At 47.8% G+C, this 20,000-nt stretch overlaps 1 non-coding gene and 1 pseudogene across 1 annotated transcript; both read left to right on the plus strand.

The window, feature by feature from the left end:
- Nucleotides 1–18,437: 18,437 nt before the first annotated feature.
- On the plus strand, nt 18,438–18,595 carry LOC125773727 (5.8S ribosomal RNA). Its single transcript, XR_007420330.1, has one exon. It is a non-coding gene; the product is annotated as a 5.8S ribosomal RNA (ribosomal RNA).
- Nucleotides 18,596–19,304: 709 nt separating this feature from the next.
- Nucleotides 19,305–20,000, plus strand: part of LOC125773725 (large subunit ribosomal RNA) — a 3,777-nt pseudogene continuing 3,081 nt past the window's right edge.

The raw sequence follows: 20,000 nt of genomic DNA on the forward strand, positions 1-20,000 counted from the left end.
TACCCACAAGTAGCACTGAGTTGGCCTAAGTTGGCCAAAAGTACCGATAGAGCACCCACAAGTAGCACCCAATTGGCCTAAGTTGGCCAAAAGTACCGATAGAGTACCCACAAATAGCACCGAGTGGGCCTAACATGGCCAAAAGTACCGATAGAGTACCCACAAAGAGCACCCCATGGGCCTAAGTTGGCCAAAAGTACCGATAGAGTACCCACAAATAGCACCGAGTGGGCCTAACATGGCCAAAAGTACCGATAGAGTACCCACAAATAGCACTGAGTTGGCCTAAGTTGGCCAAAAGTACCGATAGAGTACCCACAAATAGCACCGAATGGGCCTAAGTTGGCCAAAAGTACCGATAGAGTACCCACAAGAAGCACTGAGTTGGCCTAAGTTGGCCAAAAGTACCGATAGAGTACCCACAAATAGCACCCAGTTGGCCTAAGTTGGCCAAAAGTACCGATAGAGCACCCAAAAGTAGCACCCAATTGGCCTATGTTGGCCAAAAGTACCGATAGAGTACCCACAAATAGCACCCAGTTGGCCTAAGTTGGCCAAAAGTACCGATAGAGCACCCACAAGTAGCACCCAATTGGCCTATGTTGGCCAAAAGTACCGATAGAGTACCCACAAATAGCACCCAGTTGGCCTAAGTTGGCCAAAAGTACCGATAGAGCACCCACAAGTAGCACCCAATTGGCCTATGTTGGCCAAAAGTACCGATAGAGTACCCACAAATAGCACCGAATGGGCCTAACATGGCCAAAAGTACCGATAGAGCACCCACATATAGCACCGAGTGGGCCTAACATGGCCAAAAGTACCGATAGAGCACCCACATATAGCACCCCATTGGCCTAAGTTGGCCAAAAGTACCGATAGAGTACCCACAACTAGCACCGACTGGGCCTAACTTGGCCAAAAGTACCGATAGAGTACCCACAAATAGCACCGAATGGGCCTAACTTGGCCAAAAGTACCGATAGAGCACCCACATATAGCACCCCATTGGCCTAAGTTGGCCAAAAGTACCGATAGAGTACCCACAAAGAGCACCCAATTGGCCTAAGTTGGCCAAAAGTACCGCCAAGTAGCACCATAGAGGCCCGAGTAGAGCGAAATGTGGGCCAAATTGAACATTTGAAAATTTTTACAAGTCCAGAAAATTTTCTAAGTCCAGAAAATTTTCTAAGTCCAAAGAGTTGGACAAATTTCCTTAGGCCCAAAGGTTGCACTGAATGTTCCTAAGTTGGCCATCAGTACCCATGAAGTATCGCGAAGGTTCACCCGAAAGACACAATATGCCCTAAAGTACCCACAGAGTACCCACAAGTTGCACCCAATTGGCCTAAGTTGGCCAAAAGTACCGACAAGTAGCACCATAGAGGCCCGAGTAGAGCGAAATGTGGGCCAAAGTACCGAGTAGTTGCAACAAATGCCCAAATGGATACCAAAATGTGGTACCAAGCACCTAACTGTTGCAACAAATGCTAGCTTTCTGAGCAAAAGCTGTGGACCAATTTCGTAGAAGAACCGCCTAGGCGAAAAGGCAAAAATCGCCGAAGCTGGCCCGCTCGCAGAGCTCGCGGGCCAGGAGATACTCATAGGGCGATTTACTAGAGTGGGGAACTTGAGAATTTTTGTGTCCGAGACTTTGGGCAACTTCGCGGCCGCCCCCTTAAAGTAAAAGATTTTCTCTGGGTGCCTAAAATTCGCAATTCCCGCAAAGTCGGGAAGACGTTAAAGTTTTTGACCAAAAAATGGCCATCGATTTAAGGTGATTTTCCAATAAGAAAATGCTTCCTATTTTGAACTTTTTCGAATATTTCCTAAACTAAGCGTCGGAGCACATGGCCGTGGAGGAACTTTTGGTAGCTTTTGGCAAGGGCTATCGGATGAAATAATGCGAAAGGCCATCGGAGCGATATTGGATAAATGCGGGCCCATAAACGTACCTAAGAAGTGAAAATTGGTACCTTGCACGCAGGATGCAAGAAATGCTTGAGTGTTAACCAACATCGGTACCAAGTACCTAGGTTATATCGAGTGCGTAGATGGAAGTCGGTACCGAATGGAAACCTTCCTAGGCTAGGTGCACGCAAGTGAGTATGGATCGATCAGTAGAAAGATGGGAAGCCATAGGAAACCTTCCTAGGCTAGGTGCACGCAAGTGAGTATGGATCGATCAGTAGAAAGATGGGAAGCCATAGGAAACCTTCCTAGGCTAGGTGCACGCAAGTGAGTATGGATCGATCAGTAGAAAGATGGGAAGCCATAGGAAACCTTCCTAGGCTAGGTGCACGCAAGTGAGTATGGATCGATCAGTAGAAAGATGGGAAGCCATAGGAAACCTTCCTAGGCTAGGTGCACGCAAGTGAGTATGGATCGATCAGTAGAAAGATGGGAAGCCATAGGAAACCTTCCTAGGCTAGGTGCACGCAAGTGAGTATGGATCGATCAGTAGAAAGATGGGAAGCCATAGGAAACCTTCCTAGGCTAGGTGCACGCAAGTGAGTATGGATCGATCAGTAGAAAGATGGGAAGCCATAGGAAACCTTCCTAGGCTAGGTGCACGCAAGTGAGTATGGATCGATCAGTAGAAAGATGGGAAGCCCAAGGAAACCTTCCTAGGCTAGGTGCACGCAAGTGAGTATGGATCGATCAGTAGAAAGATGGGAAGCCATAGGAAACCTTCCTAGGCTAGGTGCACGCAAGTGAGTATGGATCGATCAGTAGAAAGATGGGAAGCCATAGGAAACCTTCCTAGGCTAGGTGCACGCAAGTGAGTATGGATCGATCAGTAGAAAGTGGGAAGCCCATTACCAAATGCCCTAGTGAAGACCGTAAACGAATATCATGAACCGAGAAGGAGCACCAAATGCCCTAGTGAAGACCGTAAACGAATATCATGAACCGATAAGGAGCACCAAATGCCCTAGTGAAGACCGTAAACGAATATCATGAACCGATAAGGAGCACCAAATGCCCTAGTGAAGACCGTAAACGAATATCATGAACCGATAAGGAGCACCAAATGCCCTAGTGAAGACCGTAAACGAATATCATGAACCGATAAGGAGCACCAAATGCCCTAGTGAAGACCGTAAACGAATATCATGAACCGAGAAGTAGCAACGAATGCCTGAAAAAGTACCAAGTCCACGGTATAGAGTAACGAGAGTTAACCGCCGTGATGTATGCAATGAGGGCAGCCATTGCATGGGTTCTGGACTTGGTTCGCGAATAACTTTTTTGCTAGACATCGGACAAAGTTGACGTGGAAGAACGAAATGTAGCATTTGGTGCCACCTATCCAAAACTTTTTCAAGATTGAAGATCCAATCGATACAGCCTGAGTTATAGGCAAAAGTTGGTGCAAAATTGAGCATTTTTAATGGTGAAAAATCGGTACTCCTCGAATAGCTCCTGTTGGAAGCATCGGACCACATGGTCGTGGAGGAACATATTGTAGCGCGCGGTGTCAAGTATCGACACCCAAAACCGCATGTCCGATGGACGGAAAATGACCAAGTTATAGTGAAAACTTGGTTGCACCAAATTCCCGAAGAAGTGCAACGAGAAGGTGAATGCGATGGTTGTTCGTCGAATAGCTCCGGCCACAGACATGGTAGCGATTAGTGGTGCGGGGAAGAAATCTAGCCACAAGTGCCATCTACCCATGGCCAGAAGAAAGTGTGGCGCTATCTTGGATACCGGCGGAGCTATGGGGCAAATATGGGCCAAAAATGGTGAAGTTGGACCAAAAATCCGAAAAAGTACCTAGGTAAATGCGATGGTTGTTCGTCGAATAGCTCCGGCCACAGACATGGTAGCGATTAGTGGTGCATGGAAGAAATCTAGCCACAAGTGCCATCTACCCATGGCCAGAAGAAAGTGTGGCGCTATCTTGGATACCGGCGGAGCTATGGGGCAAATATGGGCCAAAAATGGTGAAGTTGGACCAAAAATCCGACCAAGTGCGCGAGGCGCTTTCGTGAATAGCTCCGGCCACAGACATGGTAGCGATTAGTGGTGCATGGAAGAAATCTAGCCACAAGTGCCATCTACCCATGGCCAGAAGAAAGTGTGGCCATATCTTGGATACCGGCGGAGCTATGGGGCAAATATGGGCCAAAAATGGTGCAAGTTGGACCAAAAATCCGACCAAGTGCGCGAGGCGCTTTCGTGAATAGCTCCGGCCACAGACATGGTAGCGATTAGTGGTGCATGGAAGAAATCTAGCCACAAGTGCCATCTACCCATGGCCAGAAGAAAGTGTGGCCATATCTTGGATACCGGCGGAGCTATGGGGCAAATATGGGCCAAAAATGGTGCAAGTTGGACCAAAAATCCGAAAAAGTACCTAGGTAAATGCGATGGTTGTTCGTCGAATAGCTCCGGCCACAGACATGGTAGCGATTAGTGGTGCATGGAAGAAATCTAGCCACAAGTGCCATCTACCCATGGCCAGAAGAAAGTGTGGCCATATCTTGGATACCGGCGGAGCTATGGGGCAAATATGGGCCAAAAATGGTGCAAGTTGGACCAAAAATCCGAAAAAGTACCTAGGTAAATGCGATGGTTGTTCGTCGAATAGCTCCGGCCACAGACATGGTAGCGATTAGTGGTGCATGGAAGAAATCTAGCCACAAGTGCCATCTACCCATGGCCAGAAGAAAGTGTGGCCATATCTTGGATACCGGCGGAGCTATGGGGCAAATATGGGCCAAAAATGGTGCAAGTTGGACCAAAAATCCGAAAAAGTACCTAGGTAAATGCGATGGTTGTTCGTCGAATAGCTCCGGCCACAGACATGGTAGCGATTAGTGGTGCATGGAAGAAATCTAGCCACAAGTGCCATCTACCCATGGCCAGAAGAAAGTGTGGCCATATCTTGGATACCGGCGGAGCTATGGGGCAAATATGGGCCAAAAATGGTGCTAGTTGGACCAAAAATCCGACCAAGTGCGCGAGGCGCTTTCGTGAATAGCTCCGGCCACAGACATGGTAGCGATTAGTGGTGCATGGAAGAAATCTAGCCACAAGTGCCATCTACCCATGGCCAGAAGAAAGTGTGGCCATATCTTGGATACCGGCGGAGCTATGGGGCAAATATGGGCCAAAAATGGTGCAAGTTGGACCAAAAATCCGACCAAGTGCGCGAGGCGCTTTCGTGAATAGCTCCGGCCACAGACATGGTAGCGATTAGTGGTGCATGGAAGAAATCTAGCCACAAGTGCCATCTACCCATGGCCAGAAGAAAGTGTGGCCATATCTTGGATACCGGCGGAGCTATGGTGCAAATACGGGCCAAAAATGGTGCAAGTTGGACCAAAAATCCGACCAAGTGCGCGAGGCGCTTTCGTGAATAGCTCCGGCCACAGACATGGTAGCGATTAGTGGTGCATGGAAGAAATCTAGCCACAAGTGCCATCTACCCATGGCCAGAAGAAAGTGTGGCCATATCTTGGATACCGGCGGAGCTATGGGGCAAATATGGGCCAAAAATGGTGCAAGTTGGACCAAAAATCCGACCAAGTGCGCGAGGCGCTTTCGTGAATAGCTCCGGCCACAGACATGGTAGCGATTAGTGGTGCATGGAAGAAATCTAGCCACAAGTGCCATCTACCCATGGCCAGAAGAAAGTGTGGCCATATCTTGGATACCGGCGGAGCTATGGGGCAAATATGGGCCAAAAATGGTGCTAGTTGGACCAAAAATCCGACCAAGTGCGCGAGGCGCTTTCGTGAATAGCTCCGGCCACAGACATGGTAGCGATTAGTGGTGCATGGAAGAAATCTAGCCACAAGTGCCATCTACCCATGGCCAGAAGAAAGTGTGGCCATATCTTGGATACCGGCGGAGCTATGGGGCAAATATGGGCCAAAAATGGTGCAAGTTGGACCAAAAATCCGAAAAAGTACCTAGGTAAATGCGATGGTTGTTCGTCGAATAGCTCCGGCCACAGACATGGTAGCGATTAGTGGTGCATGGAAGAAATCTAGCCACAAGTGCCATCTACCCATGGCCAGAAGAAAGTGTGGCCATATCTTGGATACCGGCGGAGCTATGGGGCAAATATGGGCCAAAAATGGTGCAAGTTGGACCAAAAATCCGAAAAAGTACCTAGGTAAATGCGATGGTTGTTCGTCGAATAGCTCCGGCCACAGACATGGTAGCGATTAGTGGTGCATGGAAGAAATCTAGCCACAAGTGCCATCTACCCATGGCCAGAAGAAAGTGTGGCCATATCTTGGATACCGGCGGAGCTATGGGGCAAATATGGGCCAAAAATGGTGCAAGTTGGACCAAAAATCCGACCAAGTGCGCGAGGCGCTTTCGTGAATAGCTCCGGCCACAGACATGGTAGCGATTAGTGGTGCATGGAAGAAATCTAGCCACAAGTGCCATCTACCCATGGCCAGAAGAAAGTGTGGCCATATCTTGGATACCGGCGGAGCTATGGGGCAAATATGGGCCAAAAATGGTGAAGTTGGACCAAAAATCCGACCAAGTGCGCGAGGCGCTTTCGTGAATAGCTCCGGCCACAGACATGGTAGCGATTAGTGGTGCATGGAAGAAATCTAGCCACAAGTGCCATCTACCCATGGCCAGAAGAAAGTGTGGCCATATCTTGGATACCGGCGGAGCTATGGGGCAAATATGGGCCAAAAATGGTGAAGTTGGACCAAAAATCCGACCAAGTGCGCGAGGCGCTTTCGTGAATAGCTCCGGCCACAGACATGGTAGCGATTAGTGGTGCATGGAAGAAATCTAGCCACAAGTGCCATCTACCCATGGCCAGAAGAAAGTGTGGCCATATCTTGGATACCGGCGGAGCTATGGGGCAAATATGGGCCAAAAATGGGTAAACTTGTACGGTCCAAAGCCAAGGGTAAATTTTTTTATTCCTCTAATAACTTCTACCACAGACATTGAATCGGTTCGTGATGTATGGATGAAATGTAGCAAACAGTTGAAACTACCCATAAAATCTTAAAGATTGACGATCCAATGCATAGAACCGGAGTAATGTGCGATACTTGGTGAAAAATCGAGTGAAAAATTAACTATAAACTGTTTTTGGCCCATAACTCGAATACTGGACATCGGAAGGGGGGGTCGTAGAACGATTTTTTGTTGCCCTATCGATTCCCTATCGAACGAGCAAAAGTTGTTTTTTTGACCAAAAAGTACCCCCACTCTAGTAAAATTGGCCTGATTTTACTAGTCCCCGGTACCCGTACAGGCAAAATGAGCAAAATGCTCAAGTATGAATGGTTTTTGGCCCATAACTCGAATACTAGACGTCGCAGGGGGGTGTCGTGGAACAATTTTTGGTAGCCCTTGAAATTATCTATCGAATGACATATACTTGATTTTTGGACCAAAAAGTTCCCTAGACTAGTAAAAATCGCATCATTTTACTAGAGTCGGGTACCCTGGACGAAAAACCGCTAAAGTTGCGGTTTTTGGCTAATAACTCGAATACTAGACGTCGCAGGGGGGTGTCGTGGAACAATTTTTGGTAGCCCTTGAAATTATCTATCGAATGACATATACTTGATTTTTGGCCAAAAAGTTCCCTAGACTAGTAAAAATCGCATCATTTTACTAGAGTCGGGTACCCTGGACGAAAAACCGCTATAGTTGCGGTTTTTGGCTAATAACTCGAATACTAGACGTCGCAGGGGGGTGTCGTGGAACAATTTTTGGTAGCCCTTGAAATTATCTATCGAATGACATATACTTGATTTTTGGCCAAAAAGTTCCCTAGACTAGTAAAAATCGCATCATTTTACTAGAGTCGGGTACCCTGGACGAAAAACCGCTTAAGTTGCGGTTTTTGGCTAATAACTCGAATACTAGACGTCGCAGGGGGGTGTCGTGGAACAATTTTTGGTAGCCCTTGAAATTATCTATCGAATGACATATACTTGATTTTTTGACCAAAAAGTTCCTAGACTAGTAAAAATCGCATCATTTTACTAGAGTCGGGTACCCTGTACGAAAAACCGCTATAGTTGCGGTTTTTGGTCAATAACTCGAATACTAGACGTCGGAGGGGGGTGCCGTAGAACAATTTTTTGTAGCCCTTGAAATTACCTTTCGAATGATATATAGTGGTTTTTTGGTCAAACAGTGACCCCGAGACTAGTAACCCTCCATACACAAAACCGCCTAAAAAGTTTTGGTTTTGCAAAATTTTGAAAAGTGCGTCAAAAAAATTTTTTCAAAAAGTACCAAATCGTGATCAGAACTCACTATAGACCATAAAAAGTGAAATCCGATGGTCATTTGCAACACTTGGTCAATCGAGAAAAATTTCACTTTTTTACTAGAGTCGGGTACCCTGAACGAAAAATCGCTCAAGTGATGGTTTTTGGCCAATAACTCGAATACTAGACGTCGGAGGGGGGTGCCGTAGAACAATTTTTTGTAGCCCTTGAAATTACCTTTCGAATGATATATAGTGGTTTTTCGGTCAAACAGTGACCCCGAGACTAGTAACCCTCCATACACAAAACCGCCTACAAAAACTTTGTTTTGAAAAATTTTGAAAAGTTCAAAAAAATTTTTTTTTCAAAAACTACTAAAACGTGATAAGAACTTACTATAGACCATAAAAAGTGATATCCGATGATAATTTGCAAAAGTTGGTAACTAGTAAAAAATTTCACTTTTTTACTAGAGTCGGTGCAACGAGAAAAAAAAAGTCCGTGATGGAGAAAAATGGCACGTTTTCCACGCCTGTACGCTTTCGTTTACTATATAGGGGGTAGGTGAGCCAGAAGCATGATTTTGACTGAGTATGTATCTTTATGAATTGGACCCTTCTAAATCGATTGAGACTACCCCCAGGACGATCGGACGACTGCTTCTGGCTCAAAATGTGGTTTTTAGATTTTGATCGTCAATTATGCGAGAAAAAATCGATTAGAAGTAAAGATACGAAATGCTTGGTCTAAGTTGGGAAACGACTTCGGATATTTGTTGGACGTTGTCGTAGAAGGTCCGAGGACCAAGGAAAAGTGATTTCCAAGTGGATTTATGCACTATTAGTCGATGGTAAGATGTGAAATTAGTAGAACTTACCATACAGTTTGCGAAGTTGAAGCAATCGGTTGGTGAATATGGTACTGTCTGTCCAATTTGGTGGTTCGGAATGAGTGAAACGATGTTGATGATGGATAGACGTTCCGATTGCCCCCGATCGGGGAACATATAGTGGTCTTTAAGGTCCAAGTACCTATGTTTTGGTAAGCAGAACTGAGAGTTAAAGGATGAAAGTCGGCCATTCCTAATATCATCCTATCGGTGGTTCGCGAGTTGTTTGAGGACCGGAGCAGCTCGCGATGAAACGGTCCTAGGGTATTGGTTATCCATTCAAGGAAGAGTAAATGCGATCCTAGATGTGTGTCGTTGGCCGTTCTACCGGTATCGCCTATCGATGAGATATCGACGGGCATGCCTTACTCGAAAGTTGAATTCTAGGATCGATGGTCAAACAGACCTATGAGCGATAAACCAAACTGAACACGTATTGATGTCGGCTTTTCCTATCATTTGATGCCGCAGGTTGTTTAGGGACCGGAGCAACTTGCGGCCGAGACGGTCCCCGGGGGTTTCTTTCTCCAAGGAGTGGAAACTATTAAGCAAGAGTTGTAGCAAGATACGATCCTCTGATGTGTCGTTGGCCGTTCATGCGGTATCGCCTGTCGATGAGATATCGATGGGCATGCCTTACTCTACCGACCTTCTAATTGAGAGTATTAATCAGGGATCGATGGTCAAACAAGACCAATGAGCGATAAACCAAACTGAACACGTATTGATGTCGGCTTTTCCTATCATTTGATGCCGCAGGTTGTTTAGGGACCGGAGCAGCTTGCGGCCGAGACGGTCCCCGGGGGTTTCTTTCTCCAAGGAGAAGAAACGATTAAGCAAAAGTTGTAGCAAGATACGATCCTCTGATGTGTCGTTGGCCGTTCAAGCGGTATCGCCTGTCGATGAGATATCGATGGGCATGCCTTACTCTCCCGACTGGATTACTGAGAGTTTAATCAGGGATCGATGGTCAAACAGACCAATGAGCGATAAACCAAACTGAACACGTATTGATGTCGGCATTTCCTATCATTTGTCGCAGGTTGTTTAGGGACCGGAGCAGCTTGCGACCGAGACGGTCCCCGGGGGTTTCTTTCTCTAAGGAGTGGAAACGATTAAGCAAAAGTCGTAGCAATAATCGATCACCTGATGTGTCGTTGGCCGTTCTTGCGGTATCGCCTGTCGATGAGATATCGATGGGCATGCCTTACTCTCCTGACTGTTTAATTGAGAGTTATAATCAGGGATCGATGGTCAAAAAGACCTATGAGCGATAAACCAAACTGAACACGTGTTGATGTCGGCATTTCCTATCATTTGTCGCAGGTTGTTTAGGGACCGGAGCAGCTTGCGACCGAGACGGTCCCTTCCCGAAAGATGGTGAACCGAGTCGTCTGGCGTAAAAACCGGACGACTCGAAAGGGCTTGACCCTTTCAAGTGAGCGATAATCACATTCTACGCTCAGTTCGACAGCTACAAGGCAATCACTCGCTATGTTCAGAGCTAATACATGCAACATGCCGGCATTGTTTCCACCGACGCATGGATTCAAGACTGGTGCACTTATTAGTTAAACCGTTCGCCTCCGGGTGTTTCGAGTTCAAGTCTGGATGAGGATTGATCTTGCTGGTAATAGCTTGAGCCCCTGAATAAGGGGTCGAAGCGTACATCTTGAGACCATGTACAACATATTACCAAATCGGCACCATGGGTTCGGGTGCAAGTGATGTAACCGTGAAAGATGTTGAGCAGCCCAACATCGGTTTACACACGCATAATAGGAAGGCAGCGCTGTCGACTGGTCAGTCGTGTAAGAAGTGTGCATTATCGATCACAAATATATTGGTGATCTGTAGGTTGCGCATACACCATGCCCGGTGTAAAGTGCCGTGGTCCCCCCCGGGGGGCTGCATCAAACCGTTCGCCACGCGAACTACCCAATGGAACGAACTCTATGCATTTAATAAGAAGAAGAGATGATAATGAAACACGGTCGATTTAAGAGTTGAAAACGTTGAAATACCTATAAGCAAGTCTTAAGTTGGTGGTGACCGTTACGCCCCAACAAATTGGTGCCTTACCCTACACCAAAGAGCCATTCAACATGGTTCAAGTGAGCGATAATCACGCTCTACGCTCAGTTCGACAGCTGCAAGGCAATCACTCGCTAAGTTCAGAGCTAATACATGCAACACGCCGGCATTGTTTCCACCGACGCATGGATTCAAGACTGGTGCACTTATTAGTTAAACCGTTCGCCTCCGGGTGTTTCGAGTTCAAGTCTGGATGAGGATTGTTCTTGCTGGTAATAGCTTGAGCCCCTGAATAAGGGGCCGAAGCGTACATCTTGAGTAAATGTACAACATATTACCAAATCGGCACCGTGGGTTCTGGTGCAAGTGATGTAACCGTGAAAGATGTTGAGCAGCCCAACATCGGTTTACACACGCATAATAGGAAGGCAGCGCTGTCGACTGGTCAGTCGTGTAAGAAGTGTGCATTATCGATCTCCAATATATGAGCTCAGTATGACAGCCCAATTGGTAATCCTCGGGACCTCCAGAAAGGAAGCTGGATGAGGATTACCAAATCGAAAGTTGATAAGTGTAGTGGTACCACTTAGTCAACTTGTATCCCGAAAGATGGTGAACCGAGTCGTCTGGCGTAAAAACCGGACGACTCGAAAGGGCTTGACCCTTTCAAGTGAGCGATAATCACGCTCTACGCTCAGTTCGACAGCTGCAAGGCAATCACTCGCTAAGTTCAGAGCTAATACATGCAACACGCCGGCATTGTTTCCACCGACGCATGGATTCAAGACTGGTGCACTTATTAGTTAAACCGTTCGCCTCCGGGTGTTTCGAGTTCAAGTCTGGATGAGGATTGTTCTTGCTGGTAATAGCTTGAGCCCCTGAATAAGGGGCCGAAGCGTACATCTTGAGACCATGTACAACATATTACCAAATCGGCACCATGGGTTCTGGTGCAAGTGATGTAACCGTGAAAGATGTTGAGCAGCCCAACATCGGTTTACACACGAATAATAGGAAGGCAGCGATGTCGACTGGTCAGTCGTGTAAGAAGTGTGCATTATCGATCACAAATATATTGGTGATCTGTAGGTTGCGCATACACCATGCCCGGTGTAAAGTGCCGTGGTCCCCCCCGGGGGGCTGCATCAAACCGTTCGCCACGCGAACTACCCAATGGAACGAACTCGATGCATTTAATAAGAAGAAGAGATGATAATGAAACACGGTCGATTAAAGAGTTGAAAACGTTGAAATACCTATAAGCAAGTCTTAAGTTGGTGGTGACCGTTACGCCCCAACAAATTGGTGCCTTACCCTACACCAAAGAGCCATTCAACATGGTTCAAGTGAGCGATAATCACGCTCTACGCTCAGTATGACAGCTGCAAGGCAATCACTCGCTAAGTTCAGAGCTAATACATGCAACACGCCGGCATTGTTTCCACCGACGCATGGATTCAAGACTGGTGCACTTATTAGTTAAACCGTTCGCCTGCGGGTGTTTCGAGTTCAAGTCTGGATGAGGATTGTTCTTGCTGGTAATAGCTTGAGCCCCTGAATAAGGGGCCGAAGCGTACATCTTGAGTAAATGTACAACATATTACCAAATCGGCACCGTGGGTTCTGGTGCAAGTGATGTAACCGTGAAAGATGTTGAGCAGCCCAACATCGGTTTACACACGCATAATAGGAAGGCAGCGCTGTCGACTGGTCAGTCGTGTAAGAAGTGTGCATTATCGATCTCCAATATATGAGCTCAGTATGACAGCCCAATTGGTAATCCTCGGGACCTCCAGAAAGGAAGCTGGATGAGGATTACCAAATCGAAAGTTGATAAGTGTAGTGGTACCACTTAGTCAACTTGTATCCCGAAAGATGGTGAACCGAGTCGTCTGGCGTAAAAACCGGACGACTCGAAAGGGCTTGACCCTTTCAAGTGAGCGATAATCACATTCTACGCTCAGTTCGACAGCTACAAGGCAATCACTCGCTATGTTCAGAGCTAATACATGCAACATGCCGGCATTGTTTCCACCGACGCATGGATTCAAGACTGGTGCACTTATTAGTTAAACCGTTCGCCTCCGGGTGTTTCGAGTTCAAGTCTGGATGAGGATTGATCTTGCTGGTAATAGCTTGAGCCCCTGAATAAGGGGTCGAAGCGTACATCTTGAGACCATGTACAACATATTACCAAATCGGCACCATGGGTTCGGGTGCAAGTGATGTAACCGTGAAAGATGTTGAGCAGCCCAACATCGGTTTACACACGCATAATAGGAAGGCAGCGCTGTCGACTGGTCAGTCGTGTAAGAAGTGTGCATTATCGATCACAAATATATTGGTGATCTGTAGGTTGCGCATACACCATGCCCGGTGTAAAGTGCCGTGGTCCCCCCCGGGGGGCTGCATCAAACCGTTCGCCACGCGAACTACCCAATGGAACGAACTCGATGCATTTAATAAGAAGAAGAGATGATAATGAAACACGGTCGATTTAAGAGTTGAAAACGTTGAAATGCCTATAAGCAAGTCTTAAGTTGGTGGTTTCGTTGTGCCCCAACAAATTGGTGCCTTACCCTACACCAAAGAGCCATTCAACATGGTTCAAGTGAGCGATAATCACGCTCTACGCTCAGTATGACAGCTGCAAGGCAATCACTCGCTAAGTTCAGAGCTAATACATGCAACACGCCGGCATTGTTTCCACCGACGCATGGATTCAAGACTGGTGCACTTATTAGTTAAACCGTTCGCCTCCGGGTGTTTCGAGTTCAAGTCTGGATGAGGATTGTTCTTGCTGGTAATAGCTTGAGCCCCTGAATAAGGGGCCGAAGCGTACATCTTGAGAGTAAATGTACAACATATTACCAAATCGGCACCGTGGGTTCTGGTGCAAGTGATGTAACCATGAAAGATGTTGAGCAGCCCAACATCGGTTTACACACGCATAAGGGGTTTATTGTTATCTGTAGGTTGCGCATACACCATACCCGGTGTAAAGTGCCGTGGTCCCCCAGGGGGCTGCATCAAAACGTTCGCCATGCGAACTACCCAATGGAACGAACTCGATGTATTGAAAGAGATGAACAATTAATAGCGAGAATAGGGGCCCGGAAGCAATTCCGCGGCCCTACGGTCGATTCAAGAGTTGAAACGTTGTACAATCGTGGATAGCACCTAGTGCTAATATGGTGAGAGATAATGTGTGAGGAAATTTAGTTTCCTAAAGTTTAGTTAGTGGTTTCCGTTGTGCCCTAACAAACTTAAAGTTGGTGGTGACCGTTACACCCCAACAAATTGGTGCCTTACCCAACACCAAAGAGCCATTCCATATGGTTCTAGAGAGAGAGAGTTGTGTGGAAATTTATTTCCCACTAAGCGAGTGTGTGTCTGTAGTGGAACGAATTCTGGTTGATCCTACCAGTAATATACGCTTGTCTCAAAGGTTAAGCCATGCATGTCTAAGTACAAACATAAATGAATGTGAAACCGCATAAGGCTCAGTATAACAGCTATAATTCACAAGATCATCCTACCACTAGTTACTTGGATAACTGTGGAAAATCCAGAGCTAATACATGCAACATGCCGGGACTGTTGCCCTCGCGGGTAGCTGAACTGGTGCACTTATTAGTTAAACCAATCGCCTCCGGGCGGCTTGAGTTGAAGTCTGGATAAGGACGCAGATCGTATGGTCGCTTGTCGACTGACGACAGATCTTTCAAATGTCTGCCCTATCAACTATTGATGGTAGTGTAGAGGACTACCATGGTTGCGACGGGTAACGGGGAATCAGGGTTCGATTCCGGAGAGGGAGCCTGAGAAATGGCTACCACACCCAAGGAAGGCAGCAGGCGCGTAAATTACCCAATCCCAGTACGGGGAGGTAGTGACGAGAAATAACAATATGGACCTCTCTAACGATGGTCCATAATTGGAATGAGTTGAGTATAAATCCTTCAACAAGGATCAAGTGGAGGGCAAGTCTGGTGCCAGCAGCCGCGGTAATTCCAGCTCCACTAGCGTATATTAAAGTTGTTGCGGTTAAAACGTTCGAAGTTGATTGCCCGTCCAGACACGTGACCGCCACGGGCGCCCGGTTACACGCCGGGGCCGTTCGTGCGCGCGCTCACGGCTGCGACTCACAATGGTGTACTTGGGCGTTACTCTGTGAACGAGTACCGTGCTACCGGTTAACTCCGGCACGGGCTCCTCATGGTGCTCAAGATACTCACATTTACCTTGAACAAATTAGAGTGCTCAAAGCAGGCTAAGACAAAGCGTCCGGCCCCCCCGTGGGGTTGGCGTTGGCCGAGAATAATCTTGCATGGAATAATGGAATATGACCTCGGTTTATACGATTTCGTTGGTTTGTCAGAAACCTAGAGGTAATGATTAACAGAAGTAGTTGGGGGCATTGGTATTACGGCGCGAGAGGTGAAATTCGTAGACCGTCGTAGGACCAACTGAAGCGAAAGCGTTTGCCATGGATGCTTTCTTTAATCAAGAACGAAAGTTAGAGGATCGAAGGCGATTAGATACCGCCCTAGTTCTAACCGTAAACGATGCCAATTAGCAATTGGGAGACGCTACCCCTATTCGGTGCTCTCAGTCGCTTCCGGGAAACCAAAATCGGGTTCCGGGGGAAGTATGGTTGCAAAGTTGAAACTTAAAGGAATTGACGGAAGGGCACCACAAGAAGTGGAGCTTGCGGCTTAATTTGACTCAACACGGGAAAATTTACCAGGTCCAAACTTATCGAGGTAAGACAGATTGATAGCTCTTTCTCAAATTTAAGGGTAGTGGTGCATGGCCGTTCTTAGTTCGTGGAATGATTTGTCTGGTTAATTCCGATAACGAACGTGACTCAAACATGCTAACTAGAACGCTGTCAGCAGTGCGCCTCCGGGCGCACCTGACGTTACAGCCGGGCGGCGCCTTCACGGGCGGTCGTCGGCTACGTTTGCCCTGCTTAGCGGGACAACTTGTGTTTAGCAAGCTGAGAATGAGCGATAACAGGTCCGTGATGCCCTTAGATGTTCTGGGCTGCACGCGTGCTACAATGTGGGTCGCAGCGTGTTCTCGCCAATAGGCGCCCCCATTCCGAGAGGAACGGGAAATCACTAAAATGCCCATCTAGTCGGGATTGGGGACTGCAACGGTCCCCATGAACCTGGAATTTCTAGTAAGCACTAGTCATTAGCTAGTGCTGATTACGTCCCTGCCCTTTGTACACACCGCCCGTCGCTACTACCGATGGATTATTTAGTGAGGTTTCTGGAGGCTTACCTTCCGCGGTTCCTTCGTGAGCTGCAGCTGGCATGGCTGAAGTTGACCGAACTTGATGATTTAGAGGAAGTAAAAGTCGTAACAAGGTTTCCGTAGGTGAACCTGCGGAAGGATCATTACTGATGATCGTCCGCGAGTGACCAACCATGGGCTGCCTTCGGTGTAGCTCGGTCGCTCGCTTGCTATGTGTCAGAATTTGTTGAAAGCCAACTCGTTCGTTGTACACTTTGATGGGTGACCATCACTGTGTCTCCGTGCCGTGCTAGATCCCCCCTAGCCGTAAGGCACTTTGAACGCCCCTTCGACGACGAGTTACAAGAGTGTGGTATGTGTCAGAATCTGGTGAAGCTTTCTGCATGTGATGTGCCTTGTGTGGATCCGTGGCCATTGCATTGTGTCTGGTGTGTAGGTACCCAGACACTTAGAACGCTTGCGCGGAAAGCAAACTCGATCGTTGTACACTTTGATGGGCAACCATCACTGTGTCTCCGTGCCGTGCAAGATCTCCCCTAGCCGTAAGGCACTTTGAACGCCCCTTCGACGACGAGTTACAAGAGTGTGGTATGTGTCATAATCTGGTGAAGCTTTCTGCATGTGATGTGCCTTGTGTGGATCCGTGGCCATTGCATTGTGTCTGGTGTGTAGGTACCCAGACACTTAAGCAAACTCGATCGTTGTACACTGTGATGGGCGAGCATCACTGTGTCTCCGTGCCGTGTAAGAGCTCCCCTGGCCATCAGGCACTTGAAAGGTCCTTCGACGACGAGTTACAATAGTGGTGTGTTAGATACGTCAGGTGATGGTATCTACTGTTGTGCAATACGTATCCGGCCACGGCACGGAACGAACGGGAACTGTGGTGCAGACATACAAAGAGTTAAGCCTATTAGTCATTAACTCTAAGGACGGGGCCATGGGGCGGTACGCAAAGGATACGGATGAGCGAGTATGCAGGCCCAATACTCAATAGCTCGATCCGATCCAAGCACATGAGTTGACTGCGGCGCCAGGTTAACCAATGTGCTAGATTCTATTTGGCCAGTAGAATCTTGTGTCTTATGCGATTTGATACCAAGACACCAGAACGAAAGTTAGTTGAAGAGTTATTAAACTCTTATGAAGTATGGTTGTGCAATCACAACTTATGACTTTAACCTATAAAGTGGATATGGACTTGCAATTATAACATGGAATCTCTACACACCCCATGAGCTCGATCCAATCCACGCACACGAGTTGCCTGAGTAGCGACAGGTATACCGATGTGCAATACGTATCCGGCCACGGCACGGAACGAACGGGAACTGTGGTGCAGACATACAAAGAGTTAAGCCTACTAGTCATTAACTCTAAGGACGGGGCCATGGGGCGGTACGCAAAGGATACGGATGAGCGAGTATGCAGGCCCAATACTCAATAGCTCGATCCGATCCAAGCACATGAGTTGACTGCGGCGCCAGGTTAACCGATGTGCAATACGTATCCGGCCATAGGCACGGAACGAACAGGAACTGTGGTGCAGACATACAAGGGCCATGGGGCGGTACGCAAAGGATACGGATGAGCGAGTATGCAGGCCCAATACTCAATAGCTCGATCCGATCCAAGCACATGAGTTGACTGCGGCGTCAGGTTTTCCGATGTGCAATACGTATCCGGCCATAGGCACGGAACGAACAGGAACTGTGGTGCAGACATACAAGGGCCATGGGGCGGTACGCAAAGGATACGGATGAGCGAGTATGCAGGCCCAATACTCAATAGCTCGATCCGATCCAAGCACATGAGTTGACTGCGGCGCCAGGTTAACCGATGTGCTAAGAGAGTTGTTCCTGGGCCTTCAAAGTGACTTCAAAACTATCTTAGCGAATGGTGGCCATGGGCGTAGACATGAGCCACAAGTCACAAGGCCTGGGACTATTGGGTAATAAAGACAACTTAGTCAGAAAGTTAGTCTTTGGACGTACCACCGGGATTGTGTTACATTGGGAACCTTACTATAAAACCCTAGGCAGGGGATCACTCGGCTCATGGATCGATGAAGACCGCAGCTAAATGCGCGTCACAATGTGAACTGCAGGACACATGAACACCGATAAGTTGAACGCATATTGCGCGTCGGACGATTAAACCCGGCCGATGCACACATTCTTGAGTGCCTATCAATTCCTTGATATACAACAAACCAAACTTCAGGGTGGAGCGTGCCACAATAGAACACTATGGCGAGCAGCCCGTCTAGTGTCGTGGGGGAAACACGCTTCCACACTGTGCATAATGGCGTGCTCGGGACCTTTGTTGGGACCGCAGGGCGCTGAAAGTAAAGGGGTGAACCGCATAAATCGCACGCACGTAAACGCGCACACACACAAATAGAGTGAGACGTATCGTAGGATACCGCTAAGAGTACGTTGTGAAACATGGGGAAATTCAATCGAAAACCTCTTTGATGTCCAAGATTTCGTTGACCGTATCCGTCGTAATACTGGATCAACGTGCTTGGGGGAAAACGTCAAAGGGTTTTATAATAGTGGTGCATGATTAACCCATCGATGCCCGAGGGGAACATGTTGTCCAATACAATAGTGGTGCAGTTGGCTCGACATGCTCGGGGGGAGACATCGTGGGTCCAAGTCGACCAAGTCGACCGGGAGTTGTTGTTGAGAGATCGAATCAAAACGATGCCGAGCGGAACTCGTTGTCCTTATTGGAGTGATATTCGGACAACGTGCTCGGGGGGGCCATCGTTGATTCAAAAATGACCGTAAATTGCCCAATCCGTGTGTGTGTGTGTGTGAAGTGTTGTTGCGTATATATCGGTTCGCTATGCCCCGGGTTCGAAACGAATGGAATGTGACTGATTTTGTTGTAGGCCTCAAGTGATGTGAGACAACCCCCAGAATTTAAGCATATTAATAAGGGGAGGAGAAGAAACCAACCGGGATTCCCTGAGTAGCTGCGAGCGAAACGGGAGAAGCTCAGCACGTAGGGACGGTGTGTAACTGCACCTGTCCGATTCCGTGTACTGGAACGACCATTATCTACTATGCACGGTGCAAACAGTTCAAGTTCAACTTGAAGGTGGCTCATCTACCCAGAGAGGGTGATAGGCCCGTAGAACGGCACTAACCCACGTGACAGTAGACGGTCGGCTCCATGGAGTCGTGTTGCTTGATAGTGCAGTACTAAAGCTAAATACCACCATGAGACCGATAGAAGACAAGTACCGTGAGGGAAAGTTGAAAAGCACTCTGAATAGAGAGTCAAAGAGTACGTGAAACTGCCTAGGGGACGCAAACCTGTAGAACCCAATGTTCCGTGCGGTGCGATATTCAGCGGTACGTTGGCCCACGCCGGGTCGGCTGCCGTGCACTTATCAAGACCGCAGCAACGGACATCGCGATCCATTACAATACTCCTACTGGCAATGGCCCCTAGCTCGTGGTTGGCGGCTCCTCAGTACGGGACGCTCGGCGGCTTCCCGGACCAGGTGTCTCCGCGCCTTTCACACCAGAGAGGCGCAGGGCCCGACCGAGCTTGGTGTGTCGCTGGAAGCGTGATGGATT

This window comes from Anopheles funestus, assembly GCF_943734845.2.
Source record: "Anopheles funestus chromosome X unlocalized genomic scaffold, idAnoFuneDA-416_04 X_unloc_48, whole genome shotgun sequence".
In the NCBI taxonomy this organism is placed as follows: Eukaryota; Metazoa; Arthropoda; class Insecta; order Diptera; family Culicidae; genus Anopheles; species Anopheles funestus.